This window comes from Pinus tabuliformis, chromosome 3_1, assembly GCF_031772625.1.
Source record: "Pinus tabuliformis cultivar Carrire ecotype Pingquan chromosome 3_1, CPIR1, whole genome shotgun sequence".
Lineage (NCBI taxonomy): Eukaryota > Viridiplantae > Streptophyta > Pinopsida > Pinales > Pinaceae > Pinus > Pinus tabuliformis.
In genome coordinates this window covers 73,406,735-73,432,410 of record NC_142301.1, presented here as the reverse complement: position 1 = coordinate 73,432,410, position 25,676 = coordinate 73,406,735, and the positions used below count along the sequence as shown (strand labels likewise).

General features: G+C 39.1%; 1 pseudogene; it reads left to right on the top strand.

The window, feature by feature from the left end:
* The first annotated feature begins 12,716 nt into the window (after positions 1-12,716).
* On the top strand, positions 12,717-13,689 carry LOC149185844 (large ribosomal subunit protein mL101 (rPPR4)-like; annotated as a pseudogene).
* The last annotated feature ends 11,987 nt before the right edge of the window (positions 13,690-25,676 follow it).

Sequence of the window (25,676 nt, the reverse complement as noted above, 5' to 3'; positions counted from 1 at the left end):
CTCAATGCAACAAACAAGAAATTGAAAGAAAAATGACCTTTTCACTACTTTTCTTTTTGAAAACAAAATAATGAAAAACTCTTTCCTATTCCTATCTTTCCTATCAAACGCACTTCAAGTAATCCTTTCAATATTAAAGAGAATTCATTTCTTTTCCAATGCAAATGATGATGCAACTCTAGTCTTCAATGATGCTAGCTAATGTAACATATTGATTCAACAAACTAGAATTATGTATTTTTCAATGAAATGATAAAATAAATCTTTCACAAACACTTCAATGAAAAATTTTCAATACAATCAACCTCAAGCAAATGCAAAGCACAAAAGAGAATTCCTTCCAAACTAATGATGCAAAGACTAAACCAAAAACAAGATGAGCAATGTGATCTATGCCCGAAAAGAGATGCTTAATCAACAAACAAAACTTTTCAAACTTGCTAAATGGAAATCAAAGAAATAAAAGGACTAAAAATGAAATTCAAGGAGAAACTTAACTAACAACTTGAATTGCTGAGCACACAAACAGCTGAATGGATGATAACCTAGATGCCCTAGGGCTACAAACCATCCAAGGACTCAAAAAACCAAGTAAAGAAAAGGCAAACCAAACAAGCATATAAACCAATCCAATGAAGCTTTCCAGTCAGGGAGAACACATTCAGAACAAGCAAAGAGGCAGAAATCAAGAGGGCAAGACACACTAGTTATGATCTAGGGGAAACCCTGATCTTCACCTACAGGAATCAACACGACTTCCTAACTGACAACAAGCACCAGAAGGGGGTCGGCGCGACTGTTTTAGAGAAAATCGCATTGATCGGTGTGACTTTCAGAAAAATAAACATGCGGACCGAGGATTCAAGGAAAAAAATAAAAATTTTCAAAGGCTAAAACCAGAGTTACAACTATAAATTTCAAACTCAAAGCAGTAAGCCAGGCAAATCAGAGAAAACTAAAGGCAAATGGTGATACTAGAAAAGTTCACACAAAACCATAAAATGACAATCAATCAAACAGAAGGATTGGGTCCCTAGCGGAGTCACCAATTTGTGGTGCAGGTAAATTCTCAATGTGGACATAAATAATTCCTCTAGAGAGAGCGGTCTAGCCACAAACAAACAATCTATGGAAAACTTCCCTAAGCTAGAGTCAAGTAAGAGGGCCTACCTCTTAGAATGCTATTCCACTTGGTGATGATCCTGCTTCCTTACTCCAACTACTTTTAATTTCCTTCCTTCAAATACCTTAAACAAGCAAACAAAAAACAACAACAAACGTGATAGCATACAAATTTCATTCAAGTACTTAACAGGTCAAGGAACATTAAGCCATCAAATGTAAGATACCACTTCAATGTAGGAAATCAATCAATAGTTGTGATGCCAACCTAAGTCGACTTTACCCATAGTATGCATATAAATGCATAATCTCATTTGTCCCAGGAATTTCAATTACCCTGCCTAGTCAAACCTTCATAAATTAAGTTTTAAGGCCCCTTAATTAAATCTCATGCAGAAATGTTTTAATTGATTGTCCATAGTCTTAACCTTAATTAATCCTTTTGAGCGAAACTTTATTCAACCCTTCTTAACCTTTGGTTAATTCTTAATATCTGCTCATCTTAACCATACCATGGTTAGACTTTGGTAAAACCCGACTTAAACCATAATACCTTTGGCTCCACTATTTCTATTATAACTCTAGTATAATAGAAATATTACATAAACTGCTTTAAACCTTACCTTTCCACCATTCCACGACCTTGCACATTTTCTGACATTCACCTTTATCGCATTTAACCTCCACGGTTGATTTCACTCAATCATATCAACGACTGTCACGTCGTATTGCCACTTAAACCCATTCATCCGAAGGAACTCAAATCACTTAACTCACGTTGATAAACTTCTCGGGTCCACTCAGGCCCAAGCCTTATCGTCTTCAATCTCCATCATTGATCTCACCCTTCAATCCGACAGTTGATGGTTCACCCGATCACCGAAACTAATCGGTGATCCTCCACCATTGATCAAAACCCATTTGATCCGACCACTTTTTCTCCATCCGATAAACAGCTTCGCTGATAAAACCACTGTCTTCCTCGACTATTCCACGAGCTGATTGGCACGCGGTGACCGTTAGATATAAGGGACTTCAACTAGCACACAAATTAAAACGGGCTTAACCCCCACAATCAACTGTGATCTAAGAGTTTGAATATGAGATCGACGACTAGAATTAAGTGTGAGACTTCAGCCACGATCAAGAAAATATGTACTCTCCTACCCCTGCAGTTGCTGATCACAGTCGATCTAACAAATCTTTCGATTTAACGATCCAGATTTATTCATCCGCCATTAATATCCGTCGATCTAAACGATCTGACGTCTCCTATGCACGTTTACTTCCTTCCTTTGTGCCTTTACTTTCTTTGCCTTTACGTGGTTTCTCAAATTTCTCTGTGGTTTCGGGTTCCTCCAGGGTTTTTGGTCTTTGATTGTTCTGCAACACAAATCCCTCTTGATTTAAATCCGCGTACTCTGAAAAACTGTCACTCTTGAACTTCACATTGATCCTTAAATCGGATTCAACGATCGGACACGATCCTTCATCCTCACTTCTTCTCTGTGTTCTGCCTGAACTCCACCTACATACATATACTATGCAGAACCTCTAATTCACACACAATTTATCATTCAATTACTCAAACCACACACTTACACAATTTAGGAATTGAATCTCTGTATATATGTATATATATATAAACAAATGATTACATAATGAGACTCTCTGTCTCTCTGGCTTGATTTTCTAATCAGTGGCCTCTGTTTTCCTACCTGTTGTAGGCTTACAATCAAACCTATCTAACTCTCGACCTGACTAACTAGCTAACCCCTGACTATGCCTTTTAGGCTTACATTTATACAAAAGGATTCTACAACCAATTCCTGGCTTAGATCCATAACCTTCTCAACAAAATCCTAAAATCTCTTCCTTATCTCTAAGGATCCTCTCTAATCCACAAAATCATGAACTAACTCCTAATCTAAGTTTTACAATTAATTCTCAAATCTCTCAACTATCCTGATTCTCTCATGTTCTCCTACATTTGAGAACATTTACAAATATGCCTCACTATACTTAATTAAATCCCTATTCTAGCTTCTCTCATTAAAATCACCCAAAACCTTAATAATTACATTAATTCAAAACATAGGAAACCAACTTCCTTGAAAACACAAGACCCCCTATGTCTACTAAAATACAATGATATTGTTGAGCTGAATGCTCCTGCATCAGACTCTCAAGGTTGAAAATAATCATGATCTCCTGATCATGTGCTTCTGATCTGTGTCCTCCTGGATCCCATACTTTATTCTGTAGTCTGTCCTTGGTTGCTTTTGTTGTTTGTTGTTGTTCTCCAGGTCTCCACACTTTACACTGCATTGCCCCAGTAGCTATGCTCTCATAGTATGTTGCTGTGTTTTTCTTGTTGCTTCTTTGCTTTCTTACTATTGTCTTCTCCCTTTGAGACACTTTTCTCATCAAATCCATCACCAATTCAATTTCTATGCCAACTCATTTCCTTGCTAGACTTTTTCTTCTTCCTCTCTTGCATATCCTTTGCAATCTTCATAAGGTTCTTTCTTCCCTACTGGCGCTTTCAACCATTTCTCTAGTAGCTCCAATTCTTTCTCCCATTCACTGATCCTTTGATGAGAGTTTAGTCCTTCTTCTTTATTGACTGCCTCAAAATCTTCCCTGGTTATCTCCACTGTGCCTATCATCATGATGGAATTATGATCCTTTACTATGTTTTCAGCTAACATAGTCTCTTCTCTAAATTTTCCTTTAATATTTTGTTGGTTACCTTCACTTTGTAGTTGTCAGTTCCTTACTGCCACCCTTACATCCTTACCCTCTTCTTGCTTCTGAACTTCCATCTCATCTCCAAATAACTTCTGTTCAATTTCCTCGATCACATCATCACACTCATTCATTCTATGCATCATTCCTGCAAACAAATTATTGGTTTGTGAACCAAAACACTCTTCTATCTCCACGTCTTTTAAAGACCCTCTGCTACTGTTAAGTACTGTTGTAACCATTTCTTTTCTATTTCCATTTCCTCCTAGAAAATTCTCCAGCAATTCAATTTCCTCCTTACATTTAGCAAGTGTCTTATCACAATGCTCTTCATTTCCAGCTTCATCCTTTACATGGTCACTATTGCCCAATGATTCAATCAGACTGCCTTCCATAAACAATTTTGTCTCATTCATCTCCACATAAATAAGTTCATGTTCAACACTTATAATCCTTGTATTCACACAACAATTGTCAGTTTGAAAATTGTAAGGCTCAACAACCTCAACTAATGTTTCACATATTAGCTTTTCAGGCTGATTTTCATCTCCTTCTTCCACAAGGAATTGTCCTTGTTTTGTAACAGTTCCAAATATCAATTAATCAATAACTTATTTTTGTTGCAACAATTCAATATTTTCGTCATTCAAGAGGCATTCTTCATCATACTCTTCCCTAGAATACTTATCCTCTAAAAGGTACTCTTCATCCTCTGTCAGTACATCAATATACTGATCGAAGTTCTCCTCTGAACTCTAGTAATTTTTATCAAGTTTTTTGACAGCTTCATAAGGCTGCAAATCGTCTGCAAAACCTGCACTCACAAAACAATTATTATAATTAAAAACATAAGGCCTCAGTGTCTCTTCTTCCTTTGGCAACATTTTAGTATGCTGCTCTGAACTATCCCAATAGTTCACTGATCTCCATTCTTCATCTTCACCCAGAACTTCACCCTATTCTGGTTCACAAATGGAAACTTCCATTTCCAACTCAACTTCTCTAAGTTTTTCCATCAGCCACTTTACTTACTTCTGTTGTAGCCTTCTCTGTAACTTATGCCACTTTACTGCCTTTTTCCTCAAGACCCAACCTTGTCTCTAGCTTTCCTCCAGTATCCTCCTTAATGCATCGAGTTGTTCTTTTAACTCTACAATTTCCTTGTCAAGCTCCTCTTGACTCATTCTCTTTCCATTTGCCTTGGCATCCTTCTTGTTTACTTTTCTTCTGTTGTGTTCTTCCTTAGAACCTCTACTATGACTATCAGTAGTCATGTTCTCCTTCTCTATCTTCATGAGCTCCTTACTCACTTACTATGAGCTACACTAAAGCCTCTGCAACAGCAAGTCCTCCCTGCTGCCATTTACCTCACCAAGCTTTCCTTTGTACTTGGTCTTTTGGCAGGCCTTTGGTTCTCTATCTCTTTGCTCCTTCTAGGCTTCAACTCATCTACATCTTCTAACAACACAATTGTCCTCTTGTATTTCATTCACAATGAAATACTTGGTTCTGACCACCTCTTCTTTCACTTAGAAAGTCTTATCATCTTCCTTCATTACTTAGAAATTCTAGCCACATCCTCTATGGAATTGCCTTTGTGAGCTGCAACAAAACCCCTACAGTAACAAGTATCCTTCTTGCTACATATGCCTCACTAAGCTTCTCTCCTTTGAGCTCAGTTTGTTAGCATTTCTCTGGTTCTTTCCTCTGGAACCAATTGAGCACTCCTTTCTTTAGGTTGTCGCAATCTTCTCCCCTTCTTATGTTGCTACCTATGCATCAATATAAAGACCACAAATTCTCCAATCTTCAAATCAAATTGAAACAAAACATATCATCTCAACCTCAAGACCCCTACATGATCTTGTTCTACCATTCACCTGCACTTTGAATGGATTGTCCTATCTTTCCTTACATATGCAAGTTTTGCTACACATTATCTATGTGTGCCTACTGTTTGTTAGATTAGAATCTAATCTCCTCTTGCCTCGATACACACCTTAAAACATAACTCTGTTCTAAATTTTCTCAAAGATCTTTTACACAGAATTCCCTTATTCTGTTTTGATATCAATTGTTTCAACCACAATTCTACTCTGATACCAAAATGATGCCAGCCTAAGCTGAATTTACCCACAGTATGCATATAAAATGCATAATCTCATTTGTCCCAGGAATTTCAATTACCCTGCCTAGTCAAACCTTCATAAATTAAGGTTTAAGGCCCCTTAATTAAATCTCATGCGGAAATGTTTTAATTGACTATCCATAGTCTTAACCTTAATTAATCCTTTTGAGTGGAACTTTATTCAACCCTTCTTAACCTTTGGTTAATTCTTAATATCCACTCATCTTAACCATACCATGGTTAGACTTTGGTAAAACCCGACTTAAACCATAATACCTTTGGCTCCACTATTTCTATTATAACTCTAGTATAATAGAAATATTACATAAACTACTTTAAACCTTACCTTTCCGCCATTCCATGACCTTGCACATTTTCTGACGCTCACCTTTATCGCATTCAGCCTCCACCATTGATTTCACTCAATCAAATCAACAGTTGTCGCGTCGTATCGCCACTTAAACCCATTCATCTGCCAGAACTCAAATCACTTAACTCACGTTGATAAACTTCTCAGGTCTGCTCAGGCCCAAGCCTTATCGGCTTCAATCTCCGCCGTTGATCTCACCCTTCAATCCGACGGTTGATGGTTCACCCGATCACCGAAACTAATCGATGATCCTCCACCGTTGATCAAAACCCATTTGATCCAACAGTTAACAACGATATCAGATGAGCCACTTGCACGGGGATTACCTGCCCGATAAAGTGGTTTTCTCTCTCCTGTGGCGTGCTACGTGTTAGTCGATAAATGGAATCGGGTGACCAACCTGAATTACCACTTACCACTTTTTCTCCATCCGATAAATAGCTTCGCTAATAAAACCACCTTCTTCCTTGACTATTACACGAGCTGATTGGCATGTGATGACCGTTAGATATAAGAGGCCATCAAATCTACAGTTTGCGGAACTTCAACTAGCACACGAATTAAAACGGGGTTAACCCCCGCAATCAACTATGATATAAGAGTTTGAATATGAGATCGACGGCTAGACTCGAGTGCAGGACTTCAACCACGATCAAGAAAATCCATACTCTCCTACCCCCGTAGTTATTGATCATCGTCGATCTAACAGATATGTTAATTTGATGATCCAGATCTATTCCTCCACCATTCTTCTTTCACCATTAATATTCGTCGATCTAAACGATCTAACAACTCCTGTGCACGTTTACTTCCTTCCTTCGTGCCTTTACTTTCTTCACCTTTACGTGGTTTCTCAAAGTTCTCTGTGGTTTCGGGTTCCTCAAGGGTTTATGGTCTTTGATTGTTCAACAACAACACTCCCTCTTGATTTAACTCCGCGTACTCTTAAACATTGTCACTCCTGAACTTCACATTGATCCTTAAATTGGATTCAATGATCCGACACGATCCTTCATCCTCACTTTTTCTTTGTGTTCTGCCTGAACTCCACCTGCATACATATACTATGCAGAACCTCTAATTCACACACAATTTATCATTCAATTACTCAAACCACACACTTACACAATTTAGGAATTGAATCTCTCTCTCTCTCTATATATATATAAACAAATGATTACATAATGAGACTCTCTGTCTCTCTGGCCTGATTTTCTAATCAGTGGCCTCTATTTTCCTACCTATCGTAGGCTTACAATCAAACCTATCTAACTCTCGACCTGACTAACCAGCTAACCCCTGACTATGCCTTTTAGGCTTACATTTATACAAAAGGATTCTTCAACCAATTCCTAGCTTAGATCCATAACCTTCTCAACAAAATCCTAAAATCTCTTCCTTATCTCTAAGGATCCTCTCTAATCCACAAAATCATGAGCTAACTCCTAATCTAAGTTTTACAATTAATTCTCAAATCTCTCAATTATCCTAATTCTCTCATGTTCTCCTACATTCAAGAACATTTACAAATATGCCTCACTATACTTAATTAAATCCCTATTCTAGCTTCTCTCATTAAAATCACCCAAAACCTTAATAATTACATTAAATCAAAACATAGGAAACCAACTTCCTTGGAAACACAAGACCCCTTATGTCTACTAAAATACAATGATATTGTTGAGCTAAATGCTCCTGCATCAAGTTGTATTCATATAATTTCAAAAAGAGATTACAACCAATGCCTTGACGTTGCTGGTCTCCTCCGATGTATCTGGGTTCCCACACTTCTGCTAGCATCTCATGGATAGCCCCAACAATGGAAGTTTTAAGGCTTCTTCCCTTTAGTCTCAAACCAAACCAAACACACTATTCTCCCTCAAACATAAACTAGAGAGCTACAAGCTATAGATGTCTTGCTGATTATTCAAGCTCCAAAAATACTAAGACTGAAAACTAGTGTAGCTTGTAAAAGGAGGGGTTTATATAGCTTGGATGGAGGGGATATGGTTCCTCTTATCATGGGAGAAGGCCTTATCTCTTGGATTGGTTCCATCCTAATAGGGGAAAGGAGCCCAAACTGACTTCCTTGGCTCCATCCAGCCCAACCATTTACTAGAATTTCGTTACGAAGCTTCTAGACCTGGAAGCTTCGACTCCATATTTAAAAAACTTGCCAAAAGAGGATCGGCACGACTGAGAAAAGGCTCAGTAGTGTTGTACGGCACTAGTCTTGGTTTTAATCTCTGCAAATCGACGCAAGGAGGAAACGGGTCATTAGCGTCGGTCTTGTAAACTGGGGTAAAAGGAAGATTCTTGGGAAATGATGCAAAAGGGAATCATTCTGCTCATGAAGAGGGACATAATGGGAGTTTCTTCATGATGGGAAAGCATGTAGGGTTCACTGTAGAGGTCCTCTAGGATCGTGGAACGGGGAGTACAGGGACAATGACAAAATGTTGTGTAACGAGGGAGGAGTGGGTTGAAGGTCTTGTAGGAAGAGAGTGGATGTAGAGGCATAAGGGAGCTCTTCAGAGTGCATGAGGGTTGGGTAGAGGTATTCAACGCTGTTAAAAGTGTATGTTTTGACAACTAGCGTGAAGAGGAATCGACATGACGTGACCCCATTGGATATGTCTCTGATAGCTTCTGGCTCACTTGAAAGGAGGCAAAGGTCTTTTGCAGATATACCAGAAATGCCATGGGCATCATCGTTGAAAGCAACCACATTTTCCAGTTGGCCAGTGTGGTTGTGCAATTCAAGCTGAAGCACATAGTGGTAGTCACATTCGAGGAAGGAACCTTCACATTTTGAATGATGTCATGTGTTGTCAGGTTGCTTCATAACTTTTTTCATGCATTGCACCCCATAAACAGTAAGGGGGCATGCGAGGAAGTAGAAGTCATCCAAGTTAATTGTTGTAATAGTAGCACAGAGGGAAACCCACGCAAACGTTTCGTCAGGGGGCATTCCAAGAATATATAAAAAAAAAAAAAAATGTTTGCATGGGCCTATTAGGTGTGCCAATGTATTTCCAAATGAGTGATGGCAAGGAAGATTTGACACCTTCTTCTTGAAACCATTGCTTGAGTTGGTGTGTTTCAAAGATATCCAGATCTATAAGAAGGCAAGTCGTCAGGATAGTTTTGATAGTTCGCCCATTGAACTTGACAAGCCGGCCCCCTCTGATTGCAAGGACTAGGATGGTACATGCCATGCGGAGTTCAAATAGTGCTCGTCCTTCGATGTGGTAGTGTTGTCTCCACAAGGTGACATCGATACTTCTACTAGACATGTCACGTAGGGAAATAGTTTGTCTAGGAGTTTTAGAGCCATCATGTCTGCGAACAATAGAGGCAAGAGAGGTTGAGCTAATGACACTGATAACATCAACAAATGAGTCGAGAGACACAAGTTTGAGTGAACTTATTGGCACAAAATGGAAGGTATGTGAAGGTATTATTTGATCACCATCTAAAAGGTGAGATACATTTGATGTGTAGAAGAGGAGGATTTCGAACGGGCGTTTAAGATGGTTGTACATAGGGTTCAGGACCATCATGGAGCCATTTGAAACTGTGTAGATTTGGCCAAGTTGGATGAGAGCATGGAGCGAGTCCATCAAGTCTTGAATGAAGATACATGGATTTCGTCGCCGTCACAACAAAGAGATCAAACCCAAAGGATTTCCTAGATCCACGTGCATTGGTGTCTGCCCGAAGTGGTGTTTTGGCGAGAACTCTACCTTGGATGGACCAAAATTTACGAGTTGGGGTAAGTGCCTTAAAAGGGAGAGTTGTTGTAGATGAAGCGAGAAAATTTGTGAAGTTGGTAGATTATGTTGGGGTTGATGAAAGGGAAGAGCCATTGGATGAGGACGAGGTTGCATGGAGCATTTGTTCAGAGGAGAGAATAAGAGGGGTTGGCTCGACAATCAAAGTTTCCACACGGTGGATTATTTCAAGTTCGAGGATAGAAAGAGACCTACAAGAAAGAGAATATGTGACCGTAGAGGGGAAGTAAAACACTATAAAATCAAATTGATTCTAAAGCGGACATAAAAGGAGAGGAAAGGAAGGGAAGATTGGGTAGGATTCCTGGTGCGCAACATACATAGTATGATGTGCATATGTGCATGAGCATTTTTGTAAGAGCATAATAGAGCCTTTTTGAAACGCTCCATTTTTTGCAAGGGCATCATGTGAAGAAGGAAGCAAGATCGCATGGCTATGAACACCATCAGAAAGAGAGACACGGTAGTGAGGGGTTGACATCCTAGCAAGGCATATTTCTTCGACAACAATGACTTGGAGGATTGGTTGCATCTCGGTAGAGTCAGTGAACAACAATGAAAGTGCATTGGTAGTCAAGGTTGGTTCCATGGTGATATGACTTTGTTGTCGAAAGAAAGGTGCTGCAAGCGAATATCAATTGTAAGTGTAAAAAAGTGAAGAACAATTTGTGTAGTAAAACGAAATGAAAAGGTTAAAGAGTTTAGCTTAAAAGATATGAAGCAACAATAGAAATTGAAGGGAAAAGTGTGGAAGATAAAAAAACATGAGGGGGAAGAAAAAAACAAGCAAGAACAAGTGTGCTACAAGACACAAATAGATAGATAGACTATTGTCCTTATGATTTGTGCAATTTGCAAGTAGCAAAGTTAAATGTTTCACAGGTAAGAAAGAAAAGCGAGAAGAAAACAACAACCACCATGATTTTGTTGGCGTAGGATGGGGGATCTTGGGGGAATAAAGATTAAAGTATACAAAATTTGGAAATCTTATGAATTTTCCAATTGGTAAGGATGGGGGATCTTGAGGGAGATGAGGCTTATGTTAGAAAATAATTATTTGTGAAATCATTTGATGATATCATAGTATCCAATGTCCTCCTTGTTGCTTGTACCAAACAAATCACGCAGTCAACAATGATGTGTTAAAAGGATGTATATCTTGTTGTACCATTTTAAAGTATATCATGAATCAATACCCCAAATATTTATATTTTAAAATAATTACAATATTAATTTTATGAAAGACAAATATCAATATTTTTCAACCCTTGATAGCTATCTCAAACTCTCTGCTTCTAAACCCAGAGTATATGATGCCAAATGAGGAATTTTTTCAACCCTTGACAACTATCTCGAACTCTCTACTTCTATGATAAATTTCTATCCTTGCAAGAATTTTGTTACCTATAATCACTGCTGGAAATAATTTGTTGCAGGATCTTAATAAATCCTTTGTCATGGCTCTTCAAATCTTGCTTTAGATTTACAGGCAGTTTGATCAATTCTAGGTCTTCAATCCTCGCTTTCACTGGGCCACTCTGATTCCTTCAATAGGTTAGAGTTAACCTTAACTCTAATTCCTCTTGTGCTCTGTTTCTAGCTGTAAGGTAATAGATCAGAGTTAACCTCTAATTATTCTTGTGCTCTGTTTCTAGCTGTCAGGTAATAGGTCAGAGTTAACCTCTAATTCCTCTTGTGCTTTGTTTCTAACTATAGGGTGAAATTGGTAGCACAATTATTATTATTAGTTTAAGATTTAGACTTAATTATGTTTTAAAATACTATGGTGACATCGACTTTAAATAGGCCCATTATCTTTGATATGTCATGAGAGTAACTCTTGTGATTTTTAACACAAGATATGATCTACAACATGATACATATGGATTCTAGATGGATATGGGATTCATAGAACATCCCGGTTTGTTTGTTTATCAACACGAACTCTTTCAGGCATGAACACTATGAATAATCCATTCTAGAAATATATGTTTGTCAATATGGAACAAAAGTGCAAAGAATATACACAGGTGAATTGGATTTATGTTTATGTCCATAGATTAGACACCAGTAATATGTTTCTCATCAGGGATATTGTATTTAACAATTGGGGGACATGTCGTGACATGAGAAGCATGAACTTCCAGTGTTCACTAAGGCTAATCTTGTGTCTATTGTGACAAACACTTGGACTCTCTAGTCTCCACACAATATCCCTGTGCCCAGAAAACCATAGTTTGAATATTTTTTAGACATGGTTTTAGCATGATTGTGGCTACTGTTAGAAAGTTTGTAGGAAACTTCCATCTCTAATTTGGGGTACCACGCAAATTGTCTGCAAAGTTTGGAGATATTTTCCTATTACAACAAAGAGTGGTATGTTGAGAGGGCCTTTCTAGAGGATTTGTTGGTCATGTTTCAGCGTAAGTTTTCCCATTTTGAATCTCCAAATGTACAGTTAGGTTTTGTAAGGTAGCAGCACACATGCTCCCATCAAAAATTTGTTGCTATCAATATGAAGTAGTTGTAACATTCCCAAATCTTCAATGATCAAATGGGGAAATTTGAGAAGGTGCCTCTGGCGATCCAAGGAATGAAGAAAAAATGTATCTCACTGGATAAATACTCTTATAGCATTTGGATGAAAAGTTATGCGGCTTTGTCACACATGGATCAAGTGGAAGGGGTGTTGATTGAACTGGAGCTTGATGATAATATAGATCCAAATTTGGAATATTGACAACATTGTAGGAAGCATTTATATAAAGGCCCAAGTCCTTGACAAAGCAGAATATGATTTGAAAACCTTGGGGAAGAAAATGATAGAAGTGGAGGTTAAGACAAAATGAAAGTATGGAGTTACATATGATCACCTAATTAGTTTGTATGGTATGCTAGGGAATAAAGATGAAGTATACAAAACCTGGCAATCTTATGAATTGACATTTCCTATGTCAACAAACAGAAGCTATATATACTTGGTTTCTTCATTGGTAAGGGTGGGGAATCTTGAGGGAGCTGAGGATTTTGTTAAAAAATGGTTATCTATGAAATCGTTTGATGATATCAAAGTATCCAATGTCCTCGTTGGTGTTTATACTAGACAAGGGTATTTGAAAAAAGAAAAAGTCTTCCTTCAGAATTTTATGAAGAATGGAGGCAAACCAAATGCCATTACCTAGGAAAGCCTTATCGAGGCCTATATACAGAGCGAACAAGTTCACAAGGCTATGGAGGCAATGACAAGGTCTCTGTCAGTTGGACAAAATTATTGGCAACCAAAATTTGAAAATGTGTTTGAAATTTTAAGACATTTTGAGAAGCAAGGTGATGTTAAAAGTGTAGAGGAATTTTTGAAGACTCTAAGAGGGGTGAAATTTGTGAGCACGAAAGTTTACAACTCTTTGCTTCACACATATCTTCGTGTTAATAAAGTTGCTTCCAGAATAGCAAAACTTATGATGGAAGATAATGTCAGTCCTAATGAATAAACATACACCCTTCTCAAACAAACAGATGAATCTTAAGAAGAGTTGGGCTTTTCAAATACTTGCAAGTGCGTGAACCATTACTTGGAGAAACTGACAGGCATCACAGACAAGGCAATTATTCTTCATAATTTCTGGGTTTTGCTAAAATATTTATGTGTAAAAGAGAGGTTGCAAGCAAAACAAATGGTTTGTAGAGGCTTCAGTGTCTAAGCCTCATCTTTTTCCTAGAAGTATGTGTAAAAGAAGGCCACTTTAACATTAGCTTAAATGTACCATAGTCACGGTGAAACACAAAAAAACATTGAAGTTGTTGGGTAATGCGGGTGTGAAATTTTAATCCAGTAGGGTGAATCGAAACATAGCAACAAAAATATCGCCATTGAAAGAGACAAAAGGTACCTTGTGTTTTCGGAAAGAAAGAAAAGAAATCAGGTTGATGTTGTGAAACGTGAAGTCCAACACTGCATGTCTTCTTCCTATGAATTGGTTGGGTCATAAACTATTTGCAAACTGCAACATGTTACATTATAAGAGTTTCTTTCTCTCCATGTTGGGATGGCGTGTGATAAAGTTTCTGCAGGTGGCCGAGACTTTGCTTGGACGTAATTGTCTTTAGGACCTTCTTTGCCTCTGTGTTGGTGTGATAGCTCCATGCTGTTGTGATAGAGATGCATGTATTCTGTAGGAAAATTAAATGTCTGTAAGAACTTATTTCCCTCCATGCTGGGATGGCATGCGATTTATAGCAAACCGCAGGTCTCGGCTTCAAATTTCACCAATAATTCCTGAAATTTTGTACTTGTGCCCCAAACTTCTGCCAAAGCAACATTCATTTCAGGGAATGCTCATCAAGCTACAAGGTGCAGGTAACATTAATTTCAGGGGATGGTCGTTGATACGAAGTTGCAGGGAACATTAATTTCAGGGAATACTCGTCAAGGTTCCAAGTTGCAGGTCTCCGTTCGAACATATTCACTCCCGTCAGCCTAGTATACTAAAACCCTGCCTTTCCAGTCTGCAAGGGAAGTAAATGTGGAAAGGAGAGGAGTATTGTCACGCCCCTACACTTGCGGTAGTCTTTCAACTGCTTATAGCGAGGTGCGACACCACCGAACACTTTCTTTTCACCAATACTTATGTTCATGGACTACGCCTAACCACTTGCCTACTTAGTTTGTTTTTCTCAACTAAGTATTATTATTATTCCTTTATACCAATGAACACCCATACACATTCATTATCCACAGCAATTATAAATAACAAGACAATTGCAACAATATAAAGGGAGGGGCAACTCCCTGAACAATGAATATGCCCGAATTCAATATATTATTCAACTTTCCAATATTTACAAGTATACTTGGGAAACACCAAGTTACATACTTATCCAATTTTACAACATGTCACACCTTCGTGTGCCAACCGAGTTCCTTGCCCGAGTTGGGCGGGTGCACCCTCACACAAACCGCCAACTGCACTCCTCAACCAAACTTTGTTCACCTTGCACGACGAGCGGTCAACCTCACCTGAGTCACCACCGCGTTTCCTCTTGCACGACGGGGGGGCGACCTACCCGAGTCACCCGAGACCACCACCGTGTTTCCTCTTGCACAACGGGTGGGCGACCTACCCGAGTAACCTGAGACCACCGCCACGTTTCATCTTGCATGACGGGCGGGCGACCTACCCGAGTCACCCGAGTCACCTGTGCCTCCACTGAATGTCAGGTGCCTTCCTACCCACGCCTTCACCTGATATCTGAGTCTGTGTGTTTACTGTGTAGCTCTGCCCATGAGTGGGCGCATAGACCTGCGCCTCCACTCAACCTCCTAACACTTCTTCGTACCTCTCAACCGATGACCGAATGATCAAGTTCGAATGTGTTGTTTGCTCCCCATCCACGCGCATAATATATACCCTCCATGGGCGGTCGTGCCACCCTTGGCTAACCTGTGTTTTATTGTTCAACCGATGCCTTTCTTTGTTAACTCGGTTGGTCAGCCCATCGACCAATGCCCGAATTACAATTCCTTCACCGTCAACTCATTCGGACGAACCACCAGCTTGTTTCATATAAATTCATGACCGTTTTCATCACTTTCTTACACATGCTCAAGTGCTTAGCTTGGCCTTTCTCCAACTCGTGCACTCCAACCAAGTCGCACTTCGCACCGACGGTTATGCCTTGGACCGCAGGTCCTTGCATCCTCCTCCACCTGAAGTCATTGTCGTCCTCGACAATATCCACCATCCATCCTATCACCAAGATTTTCATATCCAAACAATCTTATCCATGATATCAACTCCTCCACATATTGCAAACATCCCTGCAACATATGTAGAACCACCATCTCCATCATGTGTTATCCCTCCGTAGTCTGCCTGTCAAGATACTCCTCTGATCCTGTCACTTGTCTGTACACTGGTACCCCTCATGACTCGAACTAGTTGGGTAGCTAATCCAACCATACGCCGAAACCACAAGAATTCACATCCTTATGCCATCATTAGTCTTTCCCGGACTTCTACTACATCTCGGACTCATCAAAGTCTGCTCAAAATCGCATGCTAAGGTCCATGGAAACTCCATCCCATCTGCAACATGTCCAGCACATGGTCTTGTTGTACAAGGAGTGTACAACCTCTCCCTCGGATCATAGAAAACATCTCCATATCACATCAGCATCTGCACAACATCTCTACCTCGGCATTCCCATAGAATGTCCATAAGTGACATCTCTATATATGCTCTTGCATCATGTCCCTGCATAACTCATGCTCCATGTCTCCAACCTGAAGTCCATGATTTTAGTTGTCCATGATGCCCAACCAAGTGGTCTCATCCCAACATCTGGCCATCCGCATCCAAGTCTACAAATCTGTCATAAAGAAGCCTCCTCCAAGGCCCCTTGTTAAGGTGGTGCAGCCCCTTCCCATCAAGGTCCCTGCACCAACCCATCTCCAAGGTTGTTTATAGAGAAAGGAGGGCCAGGAAGTTTCCTCCCTGACTCTCATCCACCCATGTATCAGATTGATATTGTGTCTTCAAATATCTATGCACAGCCTCAACCTCCTCACATGTGCACCCAAGCTCACCTAGCTTGTCCTTCGTCAACTGAAAGTCATATATACCCATAGCATACCTGCAAAAGTCCACTATACCAGCCGGATCTCTACCTGCATAATCTTCCCCAACCACTGCCTCTAAAGTAGTACTCGGACTCCCTTCGTCTGGAACTCCATTGTGAAGATCATCAGTAGAAGATGCCTCTGTCAAGTGCTCCATGATTCGTGAGATTGTCCTCTCACTTCCTTCCTTCTTCCTTGCTCTTGCAATGAAGTCAATCAACTTCCCTTCCTTCGTTGTTTGAGTCATACTCCCAAGTCCTCTTTGCTCCAAATCCTCATGCTTCATATTCGGATCTTTGGGATACAAAGTCATAGAATTCATCCTTGGCCTATACCCCAAGCAACTCCTTCTATTCATCGAAACCAACATAGTGCTTCCTCCAGCTATGATCAAGAGAATGTCCCGGTCCACCATTGGTATGGCTTGTGCAAGCTTCATGAAATCTTGCCCCAGCACCATAGAATTATCATCCATGTCCACAATCCTCAAGTCCAACCTTCCAAACCACGAGCCCACTCTCACTTGAGTGTTCTCCATCACACCAGTAACAACTTTCATGGTAGATTTGACTGCTTTGAAGGCACTCCACTCCCTCTCCATTTCAGCTTTCTTCCCAAAAGACTTTGTCACCTTCTTACTCAAGAAGCTATGAGTAGCCCCCGTATCCACCAAAGCTGCAAATCTCTTGCCTTTCACGGTCACCTGCACAAAACTCAGCTTCAAGGCATCACCTCCTTCTGTTGGCTTTATCTTGTGTCTCACATCAACAACCTTTTTCAAAAACTCGGCCTCAAAAGTGTCCAGTGGCTTGTGCTCCATCTTGACATTCCTCCTAAGGTGCTTCACTTCCTTGCTTGGCTCTTCTAAGCAATTCGATCCTGGCTCAGCTTGACTTCCTTCAAGCTTGTCCTCCATCGCATCCTGCTTAAGTGCACCAACCAAGTGCCCATTGACTACCTTCATGGAACTAAGCTTCCGAACATCCTCTGGATTATTACGGTAGTGAGTCCCCAGCCTGTCAATGTAGTCGAGCTCATCCTGCTCAATTACAACAACCTTCTTACCAAGAAGTTTCTTCTTTATCTCTTCCTCAATCTGCTTGATTTCGGTCTCCACCATGGCACTTTTCTTCCTCAACTGGGCTCTTTCATCCAAGAGCTCTTGAAGATCAAGACCATTCTGTTGGATCTCCTTGTCAAGTTTCTTGAGTTCACCATCCATCGTACTTCTGTATTGGGACTTGAGTTCTTCAAGTTCCTTCCTTAGCTTCGAACAACTTTCCCGAATCTTCATATTCTCAGCCTTCATCGAAACCCAGTCAGAACTTGATTTACTCACCTATTCCAACACTTTGTATCGGAAGACTTCACCTGCATTATGGCTAGATTCACCTGTCGTAGGTTCATCCACCATATTTTCCCTTCTCTCTTCTCCAAGTTCCCTGCAAAACATGAACCAACTCTTGTTCCACTTGTATGTGAAACCAGCTTCCTTCACCTGCAAGTACTTGTTTCCACTATCACCAACTGTCAAGCTTCTTCAACCCTGAATCAGCTTCAATCTTCAACACCAGCACCTGTTTATCAGCTCTCCGGTACTAGCTCTGATACCAACTGTCCCGCCCCTACCCCTGCAGTAGTCTTTCAACCGCTTATAGTGAGGTGCGACACCACCGAACACTTTCATTTCACCAATACTTCTATTCATGGACTACGCCTAACCACTTGCCTACTTAGTTTGTTTTTCTCAACTAAGTATTATTATTATTCCTTTATACCAATGAACACCCATACACATTCATTATCCACAGCAATTATAAATAACAAGACAATTGCAACAGTATAAAGGGAGGGGCAACTCCCTAAACAATGAGTCTGCCCGAATTCAATATATTATTCAACTTTCCAATATTTACAAGTATACTTGGGAAACACCAAGTTTCATACTTAGCCAATTTTACAACATGTCACACCTTCGTGTGCCAACCGAGTTCCTTGCCCGAGTTGGGCGGGCGCGCCCTCACACGGACTGCCAACCGCACTCCTCAACCAAACTTCGTTCACCTTGCACGACGGGCGGGCGACCTCACCCGAGTCACCACCGCGTTTCCTCTTGCACGACGGGTGGGCGACCTACCCGAGTCACCCGAGACCACCACCGCATTTCCTCTTGCACGACAGGCGGGCGACCTACCCGAGTCACCCGAGACCACCGCCGTGTTTCCTCTTGCACGATGGGCAGGCGACCTACCCGAGTCACCCGTGCCTCCACCAAACGCCGGGCGCCTTCCTACCCACGCCTTCACCCGATATCCGAGTCCGTGCGTTTACCGTGTAGCTCTGCCCGTGAGCGGGCGCATAGACCTGCACCTCTGCTCGACCTCCTAACACTTCTTCACACCTCTCAATTGATGACCGAATGATCAAGTTCGAATGTGTCATTTGTTCCCCATCCACGCGCATTATATATATGCTCCATGGGCGATCATGCCACCCTTGGCCGACCTGTGTTTTATTGTTCAACCGACGCCTTTCTTTGTTAACTCGGTTGGTCGGCCCATCGACCAACGCCCAAATTACAATTCCTTCACCGTCGGCTCATTCAGACGAACCCCCAGCTCGTTTCATATAAATTCATGACCGCTTTCATCACTTTCGCACGCACGCTCAAGTGCTTAGCTCGGCCTTTCTCCAACTCATGCGCTCCAACCAAGTCGCACTTCGCACTGGTGGTTATGCCTCGGACCACAGGTCCTTACAAGTATGGTCGGATGGTGTAGGTGGGCCTTGTGTAGAAATGTAATTTGACAGATGGCGAGATGGAAGGACAAACACATGTCACGATTGAATTGGCGAGAAGGGCGAAATCTAAGCATTTTGATTGGCTGGGTGAACAGTGTTTGCCCACCCAAAGCCAGCAAAGGAAACACGTATCGACATAATTATAAATAAATTTATAAATAAAATAAAATAAAAAGAAAAAAATGAAATAAATTTATTATTATAAATAATAATAATATTACCAAACTAAAGGAAGGTTGTTTCTAAAGTTACCAATAAAATAAAATTGAATGAAAACAATTTTATTATTATAAATATTATTATTATTAGAGAAATAAGAAAATCAATTATAATATTATAAAATCAAAAGGGACTTTTAATTAGAATTAAATAAAAAGTCAAATTTAATGGATAAAAAAACAAAAACAAAACAAAGCAAAAAACAAAAAACAGAAGAGAAAGAGAACCTAGGAAAATAGAGCAGGGATCTAACACCTGCCAATACTCCAACCATCGTCTCTATTCAAATTAATTGGACTCTTTTCAATTTCCAAGGCCTCCCTAAATTTACAGTGATGAAAATGGTCAATCCTCATAATGACCTTAGCCTCTTCGATGCAGATGTGATGATTGCCTTTTCCGCATGTTCTACCAAAGCGCAGGAGTGGAACCTTCCATGTTTGATGTCAGCAATGTGCTCACAAATCCTTTGATTTATTGATCAACCAGTTTCACCAATATATGGAGTCCTATAGGAGCATGGAATGATGTAAACACCTTTTCCATCTCTAGGGTTCATAGAGTCCTCAATTGATCATAGAGAGCTACAAATAGTGTTAAGGGGCTAAATGTCGAAGGAACCTTATGGCTTTTTAGGATCCTTGCAATCTTATCCGTGGTCCCTTGAATAAACAGAAGATGCACTCTAGAAAATTGATCCTTGGGATCATTCTTATTTCTAAGACATTTTTCAGCCTTAAAGAAAGCTCTAAGACATTGGAACCCGCTATAACCATTCTTATTAAAAACCTTGAGGTGGGTTTTTTCATCTTTGAGATGATTTTCATGAGAAACTCGTAACGGCTAAGTGGCTAAGGTGTTGAAAACACCTAACTTTTGAGTAGGGAAATGATCCGAACCAACATGAAGATATTGCTCCGTGTGAGTTTTCTTTTGAAAAACCTAATAAGAGAAAAAACCATCATACCTTTTTAAAATAAAAAAATTGAAAAAAAATAACCTACCATTAACTTCACATTCTATAATAAACTTTATACAACTATATTGATATTTATTATTATTAAAACTCGGTAGTGTGAGAAGCCAACAAGGAAGGGAACGTTATATTCATTGTGAAATATACAACTTCCTTACTTTAAAAAGATAACTCATTAACAAAGTGGAAATGGTATTTAATATTCATAACATTTCTAAAAGAGAGAATTTTATGGTTTATTTTCTTTAATAAAATTCTCACTTAGAACAATCTTCTAGAAAATTTTGACCAGACTTGAGATTGTGCAACCTTAATCTTAAGAGTGATTAAATTTGAAATATTTTTTATATTTATATTTTTTAATAAATTTGATTTTTTTCGGTGGAAAACACCAAATACGCCGAGAGTTCGCAATGAAACACTTGTGTTGTTAAATGTAACAGCGTGCACCATTTGGCCCACTAGTAAAAATTTTCCAAAGTGCTCAAGGCTTGCTCAGAAATTATAAACCACGTGTATTATTTATTTATTTATAAAATGTAAATCAATTAATTTATGTGAAATTTAGTTTCATTGAATAAAAATTATAAATTCAAATTTGATAAAAGAAATAAAAATTAAAAAATAGCACATTATGAATAATTACAATGTTCCAAAATCATTCTTACTTTTAACAGATGCTTTACCAGTAATGTCTCTAATCTAGTTTAGATTAAGAGGAAAACAGAAACTGCCCTGCCGCCCAGTGATCAAATTTGAAGGGCAGGTCCTAATTTCATTTAGAAGGGCAGATATTTAGATCACACTTCTATAATGAAAAGCATAAAAAAAAAAGAGCAATTCAATTGACAACAGTAAATTATTTTCAAATTTCTTTTTTATTTTTTCACAGGAGAATGGTGGAACAACAACCCCATGGATCTTGTGTATAAGGCAGGTCTGATATGAGCTGCAACTAATATATCGGATGCATTTACCATTAATGGATAAACAGGAGACCTATATTCCTGCTCCAGTTCAAATAAGGATTAATTTTGTAGGAAATTTTTGTGACCAGAACGTTCAAGCCAATACACAAGTAGCTCAATCAAATTTAAGTTTATTGCATGAATGAAAAAATTCAGTAAAATTTTGAACAGGTTTAGGATTTGACAAAAGAGTGTACAAAGGTGTATATGTTTTTGGTATCTCCTTTTTTAATATGAAAACATACCAGGAATTAGGAATCCGCAAACAAATCAAATACAGTATGTTAGGAAGCATGTTGAATGCGCTCCTCTCCAAGCGTAAATCATGCTTAAACCTTGCTTGATAGGCGTTTGCTGAATGATGAATCTATGCTCCTTTCCAGCGTAAATCGTCGTCAAACCTTGTTTTGGGCAGCGTTCAGGCACAACCCAGTGAAATTACAGACCTAATACATGGCCCATATTGACATCTAGTCACTCTCAATTGAAACTACCAAATGTAATGGTATCAAAGGGTAATTGTGACATAATAATTAATAAGAACTTCCGTCATATGCACAACTAGAAAAAACAACTCAAAAAGAAACTGTTGTTTTTGAAATGGGAGCAACTCAGACACTGCGAAATGTAATGGTATCAAAAGGTAATTGTGACATAATAATTAATAAGAACTTGCATCATATGCACAATTAGAAAAAACAACTCAAAAGGAAACTGTTGTTTTTGAAATGGGAGTTTCTGAAATGGGATTTAAGTTTTAACATGAAAAGAAATTTACAAATTCAACATTCCTAAAATTCTAATTTCAGAAAAAATGAAATTTAAAAAAAAAAGTTGACAATTTGACAGCACTTCTTAAAAAATTTTAAGATATTATTCCAATTTTTTTTTAAATGACAAAAATCAATTTTTAAATTTTTTTTGACTGGTAAAATTTTCTCCCTACTTCTCTGACGTGCCAGACCCTTTAAAGGGCTATGATGTGTTCAATTTTGATCCATGCTGCCGCCTCACTTTGCGAAGTCATGACCAAATGATTTGTTTGGAGCGGGATGCCCTGCCTCGTCACTTTGCGTTGCCGTAACGGAATCATTTGTTTGGCGCGGGACGGTCCACTGATTTAAAAAATAAAAAAGGTGCAAAATAAAAAGGACACCTACCAATGGGATAAGCCCACGCATTGTAAAAAAACCACAGCCAACCTGGCGGCCAGCTGTCTGCTCGCCTGTCGCCATCCCTATCAATTCCTGCACCATAGTTAATCATCACATTTGCATAGCTTAAAGCTGGAACAGAGATGTTTGATCTTATATTATATTTCGTAACATTTCACGGATGGGACGCCTATATTTTATAACTTTTTCGGCCGAACGCGTAAATTGTCCGTTGCTGGTTGCAGGCGGAGACCAGTATTAATATGGGCCACTCTCAACCCTCCTGCTGTACAAATTCTGCGACTCACATTTGTCAGCCCCTGTGAAGGTTATTCTTTTTAATTTATTGTATAATCTCTGGATTAATAAAATTTCTTTCGACAATCTCTTGGATTTTCTCATATCGCAGTAGTGGCGACATTATACGGAGTCAGGGTTTGCCCATTTTAGGATTATTAATGAATTTCCTTGAACTGATGTTAATTGTTAAGCTTCGGGCTTAATTATACAGCTGCAGTATTCCATTGGCGATGATACAAAGGAGCCTAATTTATCGACATAAAAAATATGGCATATCTGGCATAAAAATTCAGGCATAATTTTAAGAGTTGTTGTAAGAATAATTTTTTCTTAAAAAATTATTAAAAAACACCTAGGATGAACATAGCATCATACATTTTATAAAATTAATTTTATTGGTATTTGAATAATTCAATCCATTTTGAACTGAGTACCAAACTTTGGGAAAGTGAACAACGGGAGAAGTAGATGGTCATAGCCGGAATGACTCGCAATTCACGGTGGAGTAGTGTTTTAGGTTCGCGTAGTCTTGGTGGTAAATAATAAAAATTCCAGATTTTAAGAAAATTTGGCAGAAATTTTCGACAATCTAATTATAGCGTTCAAGTTTCATAATTTTGACTGCCCTAAAGTTCTCAAAAAACCAATTGCACAGTCACATTTAAAAAAAAAAAACAAAAACAAATTGGAATTCCTGACAAAATTTCTAAAAACACAAATGGGAATTCCCGACGAAATTGTGCCCTTGCTGGTCATAGTTTTTTACATTAATCTGAGTGAGTTTATTTATAATAATTTTTAAATGAGTTTCTAAACAACCTTGCTTGGTCTATCCATAACAATTTCAAATAACTTTATTAATTTCAGTTTGAAAAATAAAGTTAAAAGAACGCAGGCTTAAAATCATATTTATAATGCATGTAAATATACTTAACAACATATAGAATTGAGTGTTTTTCGTAAGCTTCAAATCTGGTTCTTCGGAAAGTTTCAAAATGTCCAATATAAATGTAACATGTTAAGTACAGTCATTATAAATAAATTATTACCATTTATATTTTACAAACAACCTATCTAATTACCTATGTATTAATTATGGAATTTCGAAGTTTTAATAGCAAAGTCATTGAATAATGATGGTTTAAACTAGGGATTTTATTGGCACCTTAACCAAATATGTCAAAAGAGGCCATTGGAATCTTTTCGAAGAAATTACAATTGGCAGTTGTTGGTCAAGGTAACCGGCACTTGGAGCGATTTGCACTGTAGATTATCAAATTTCTCATCCGACGGTCCTCAATCCACGATGAGTAGTTAGGGTAACCAACCCTCGCTCCCTCTGCGCTCAACCCGCTCATTTGCTTGGCACAGTCACCTAGCCAAGCTCTGCAATTCCCACTGAACAAACTCCATTCGATCGTTCTGGCAACCTCCATACTATACAAGTGAGCTGAGACATCACAAAACCATCATCAGATCAATCTATATCCCAGCCATTCAGGGCTCCAGAGCATTTGTTTCAACCAAGGCTCTAGGACTAGTAACTCAAACCATAGTTGTCGCTGGGATATAAAGCGTTTGTCCAGCCAAGGCTCCAGGACTAGTAACTCAACCCACCAAGGGCTCCAGAGCATTTTTCCAACCAAGGCTACGAGACTAGTAACTCAACCCAAGCTGTTACAGGGCTCCAGAGCGTTTGTCCAACCAAGGCTCCAGTGACTAGTAACTCAACCCAAGCTAAGGAAACATGAGAACCAACCAAAAACAAACAATGAAAGTAAACCCACAATCACCATGTATATCTAGGGAATGGCAAGGCTAGGCAATCCACTGTCAATCCAAGAAATCCTCCATGTCAATGACAGATCACAGCCATGAAACCACATGCATGTTGTTGAAGGAAATGTAACTAGGTTCGGTCTTCAAAAATTTACTTTTGATATTTGTATTTATTCAGGAAAAGAAATATTATTTTTATAATATATGTCAATGAGTTTCTTGCTCATTGAAATAGGTCTAGCACTATGTAAAGTGCTATAGGTGAGTCAAATAGTCAAAAGAATAAGTTGAAGATCTTAAGGGTATGTTATACCTTATATGTATATGTATTGTGGTCAAGATAATACCTCCAAGCAAAGTCACAAGCATCCTCGAAGAAACAACATCCCTAAAAGAAGAAATCTGAAGCATAAAAGCAGTCCTCAAGTCGGCCTCAATGGAGGGACAAACCTCTATATATAGAGGTTGTCCACTCCTCTATAGCGTACTTACTCAAGCTCTAAAATTAGCGAAGAGACAAGTGAAGATAAGGAAGTCTATATGGTCTTCAAGGGCAGCGAGGAAGAAGTATATAGAACCGAAGTTAGGAAGATCATTTATGGGATAGCTACAGCAACACGTGCGAAGTTAAGGAAGGCTACCTGTGGTTATGACAACAATCACTAACAACTCACCATATCTCATTGTTTAGGGCTC